Source organism: Glycine soja, chromosome 18 (assembly GCF_004193775.1).
Source record: "Glycine soja cultivar W05 chromosome 18, ASM419377v2, whole genome shotgun sequence".
In the NCBI taxonomy this organism is placed as follows: Eukaryota; Viridiplantae; Streptophyta; class Magnoliopsida; order Fabales; family Fabaceae; genus Glycine; species Glycine soja.
The window spans coordinates 46,142,404-46,147,587 of record NC_041019.1 but is presented as its reverse complement, the minus strand read 5'-3'; the positions used below and the strand labels follow the sequence as shown (position 1 = coordinate 46,147,587).

General features: G+C 33.6%; 1 pseudogene; it reads left to right on the top strand.

Annotated features, from left to right (window-relative positions):
• Window positions 1-403: 403 nt before the first annotated feature.
• Window positions 404-4,950, top strand: LOC114397314 (annotated as a pseudogene).
• The last annotated feature ends 234 nt before the right edge of the window (window positions 4,951-5,184 follow it).

The window sequence follows — 5,184 nt, the reverse complement described above, 5'->3', positions numbered from 1 at the left end:
TTTAAAATATGATATTCAAAGTCGTTCTTTACAAAGTGACCGTCGTAAACTTTTTTTTTTCCGGTGCCCCTTCCTCTTCTCATCACGCCCCTTCCTCTTCTCTGGAGTTTACATACCTAGCTAGGTAGTGCGCCTTCCTCATTCCCCTTCTTCTTCTCAAACCCTCACTTCTTCATCGTCCAAAACGTGAACCCTAATGTCTCATTTCGTGAATCACTTGAACCTTAGTGTGCGTTTCGTGAAACACTGTAGCTTCTTCTTCATTATCCTCGAGGTGCCGAATACTGCGCTCCAACAACTGAATATGCCATCATAGAAACTTTTTTCAATTATCCTGAGAGGACAAGGCCTTGTGGTAGAGGGCCTTGTTTTGGAACTCACTGTAGACGTTGTAACAGACAGGATGGCCCTCTCTGCCGTGTCCGTGCATGAACACCACCTTCTCCAAGTCGTCACCCAGATCTTCATCCAAAAGGGCGTTGATGTTGAAGTCCTTCCTCCATCGGAGAGTGTTTTTAGCTCCCGCACTCTAACAAACTTGAGGAGACTGACATCAGTCCTGTCATCCTTCAAGAGAGGGATGCCCTAGATGGAAACCTCCTCGTCCTCTAATTCCTCTTTCAGGAGCTTCTTCAGCTCATCAATGGAATTTTTCTTGAAATCAGAAACCCTATTGCTATTTGGATTTGCAGGTACTGTTTGTATATTTTCATACATTTTCCCCCATTCTTTCAAAGTTGTGATTATGCTCTATGCTTCGCAATCGAATGCTAGTTGATCCCACATTTCTTTTCAAAATTGGCTCAGAGGTTGGTTGGGCTTGTCTTATAGTAATCCTAATTTTGTCTGTTCATATTACTTAATGGCAGGATTGCATGCAGTGCCTTGAGTTATCCAATTTTTGTGACTGTTCTATATAACATATGTCAGAAGAGCTATTTACCTTCTTAGTCGATTTGTTATCACTTATAAGTGTCTGGCCATTGTTTAAGTTCTGTTATGGTGTTGGGAGTAAAATTGATATGTTGGTTAATGTGCAGGTCTATCCTGAAGGAACTCACTTCATAATTTCGTGGTTTGAGAGGCCGGTTATCTATGATATCCGTGCACGACCCCATCTAGTTGAGAGTACATCTGGGAGTCGTGATCTACAGATGGTAAATAATACATGTTGCTAGGATTTGCGTGTAGTCACAGAGAAATGGTTTTGGTATCAAATTTGTAGAACCCTAAAAAAGAATTCTGACCTTAATCATATTGTATTCTTGGAAATGAAATTGATTTGAGCATCTTTGTGTCTTTCCTCTTTATTTGCAGGACTTTTTGCATTAGTTTCTCTACTTTGTCCCTTAATTCCTTTTTTGATGGTCTGTTTGTGTGGACATTATCTTGTCCTTCTATTACATACATCATTGTTACTGGGCCAAACTTTAGCTAACTAAGTAATATTCTCAACTGAGATTTGTCCCTAATCTGAAATGATGTAAACTGATTTACATCAATCTCAATTTTAATATCAGCCTAGCAGCTTTAGAACTTGATAGATGCCCCTAATCTGAAATGATGTAAACAGATTTACATCACCTCCCATTTGGTGTTTTAAAATAATTTATTTCTGAATTTTGAAGCTGTTAGACATCTGATATTTGGCTTTGAAGTATAAATATCTTATGCAAATGCTTCATCAGTATCGAATACTCTAATCTACAATTTGCCTTTTCAAGTTTATCCTTTGTTTCTAATGGGTGAAGGTATCTGCATCCATACTCTTTCCATCACTATCTGCATATTGGCAGGGGATATTTACTTTCTTTAATTTTTTTTTTATGGAATGGGATAAGCAAACTAGATGTTTATTATAATCACCTATTTTAATTTCTTCAATTCATTTAGTTGCAATGAAAGTTATAATGATTGTAATCTGGATCTTCATGCATTGATCTCAACTTCAGTGAAGACATCAAAATCACAAGAAAACTTAATTGGAAATTAGGGAATTAAGCAAATCATGAAAAAATCGCTTTTGTAACCAGTTATGACTTTTGTGATGAATAGGTTTAAGTGCAATAGTGCAGTAGTTCCAAGATGTATCTCCATATATTGAAGAATTTCAGTAATTCTCTGAATTTTTTGTGATTGAAATATTTTATCTGATAATACGATGTTCCTTTACCAAAGTGAGCTTCACACTCTATTCAGGGGCTGAACATACTGCTTCATGTTAACTTTCATTGACTTTTTTTCTTTTTTCAAATAAATTTATCTCAGATACTTAGCTTATTACAAAACATTCAATTTTATTAAACTCAATTTATTAAAATACATTTTTGTTAACATATACTTTGTCTAGAATTTTTTAAAGTGAATAAATATTAATTATTGTTAAGTAAGACCACATGTAACGTCAAAAACTATATCTAAAACAAACACGTATGGTAGAAAAAGAATAAGACTATGTGCATCTTTATTATACAATTTTTCTTCTAAATATTTAGTGGATTAAAAATTAAACTTCAGATTATGGATTAAAAGAATAAGAGTGATTGCTCTTAGAGTGCTACTTTGTGTGTTTTTATGTTATGCCACTTAACACTTTCATGTTGCAATTTTCTAAAAGCAGTTTTTGATGTATTTTTTATATTCCTGCCATTGATATCCACTTGAACGATGGTGATAAGTGGATGTTTGCTGGCCATGAGGTGCGTGTAATGGACGCTCCTGGTCACACCCAAGGTCACATTCATGCCCTATTTGCATTAGTAATTCTTCTTAATATTGTAAAGTATTAAAAAAAATCTGGTTTCTTTTATGTGGCTCATTTTTCTAGTGTTCTTTTTATTTATATTGTATGCAGGCCATATAAGCTTCTATTTTTCTTGGATCTGGGGCAATTTTTTACTTGAGACACTTTTTTCAGCTTATCATGTGGCAAGCTCTTTGAAGGAACCCCACAACAGGTTGTTTTAAACTGTACTTGTCCTTTTTTCTTTCTTTTTTTTTTCTTTTAAGGTTTGAGATTTCTATCCAGTAATAGGTTGTTGCATCTTCGGACGTGTCTTATTTTTTATATCTTGTTTTATCCCCTTGCCAGAAGTGCTTGAAATTTTAAGTACCCGCACAAAGCAACTTGTTATTGAAATTACTATTACATGAGGACTTTGTAAAATATGGTATGATTATTTGACTTATTTATGGAACACCTTATCTAAAATCAGGTTAGGACTTAGGAAAGTATTTTCCATAACTGATATATATATATATATATATATATATATATATATATATATATATATATATATATATGTTTTTGTTCTTGAGTTACAGATATAGAATTTCCTTTGACAATTGCCCACAATTTTGTTCTATTATTTTTTATTAGAATTTCCTTTTTTTATTATTTTATTAAAAATTTTCTTTTTCACTTCTTGATATATTGATGACTACATCTTAAGACAGTTTTTGAAAAAATTATTTTAAAATCTTCAATATTTTTAAATTTTTATATAAAAAGATATTTTTAGATGCTTGTAGATTACAGCTTTCAAGAATGGGTATTCGAAGATTTATCATTGATGTAGAAGCTTTTTAGAGACTCATAGAGGCTAACCTTTCATTACATCTAACTTGGTTTGGGTGTAGAATTTATCATTGATGTAGAAGTTTTTAGAGACTCAGAAGCTTTTTAGAATTTATCTCCACAAAAAAGCACGAAGGTCTTTTTTTTTTTTCCAGGCTTTGCTGTCTAGTGAAATGGAAATATCTCCATAAAAACAAACGCTATGTTGTTTGTGTGCGAGCAAGTGCCTTTCTCTCTGCTGTGTAAGCCAACTGGTAGTTTCTTATTTTTTCAGGCTACTGGAGAGGATTATTTCGTGGAACCTGCTGAGAGCAGGAGGCCATTCCGTGCTCTCCTTGACGTTGGTCTTATTAAGACTACAATCGGTAACCGCGTGTTTGGTGCCCTTAAGGTAATCTATTATACTGTAATGTTAATCAGTGTGATTTTATTTTATTGGTTGATCAAATTGAATAATCTATGATTGTTTACAGGGAGCTCTGGATGGGGGTTTGGATATTCCTCACAATGACAAGAGGTTTGCTGGGTTTGATAAGGAGCTTGATGTAGAGGTTCATCGCAAATATGTTTTTGGTGGACATGTTGCTGCCTATATGAAGGCACGAGAGAAGATTTTATTTTGTATCAGTCTTCTGTGTTGTTTGATGCGATTTTTCAGCTTGTTGTTGACAACCTTATTTTTTATTTTCTATAGATCTTGGCAGAAGATGAACCAGAGAAATACCAGTCACACTTCAGTGAATACATCAAGCGTGGGATAGAATGGTATTGAGGCACTGTATAAGAAGGTTCATGCTGCCATCCGGGTTGATCCTACTCTCAAGAAATCTGATAAGCAGCCCCCAAAGGAGCACAAGAGGTAAAAATGAGTTTTGACTTGAACTAGAATAATACTAGATTCTAGAAATGTATCTATTTTTTCATTTGATTTCCAGCAATGATTTGGACCTGTTGCTGGCATGGCTTTCTTTTTAGCTGTTTATGTGCTATATTGGGTGTGACCCTTATGGTTTTGTTTGCATTTTAGAAGTTTTGGATTGGTAACATAAGCTTTTGGTATATCTACTAATAGGAGAATGTTCTTGAGAGTATCTGCCTCTTTCTGCAAGTACAACTTGAAGAAGCTGACCTATGAGGACAGGAAGGCTAAGTTCATTTCACGTGTGGCGGCTCTCAACTCTAGATGTTGCCGATAACGATGAAGATGATAAGTGAAAGTTCATTGCAGATGCCGTCTCATGGCTGCACAAGTAGAAACTATCTTATTTGGTGTCTACATAATCATTTTCTTGAATGCTTAATTATCTACACTTTCTGTGCATATAGAAACTATTATTGCATATTTTATAATTATATTTGTTGATTATTACTAATATAGATAATATTGTAATTATAAATACAACTTTTCATATTATGTAATTATATTTATTGATTATTAGTAACATATATAATATTATAATTATAAATATTGATTTTCTTATTATATAATAATATTTATTGATTATTAACAATATTGATAATATTGTAATACTGATTTAATTAACCTAAAATTTAATTGCAGGTAATTCAACATTTAACATCGGTGCAGACGTAAGCACCAATGTAGA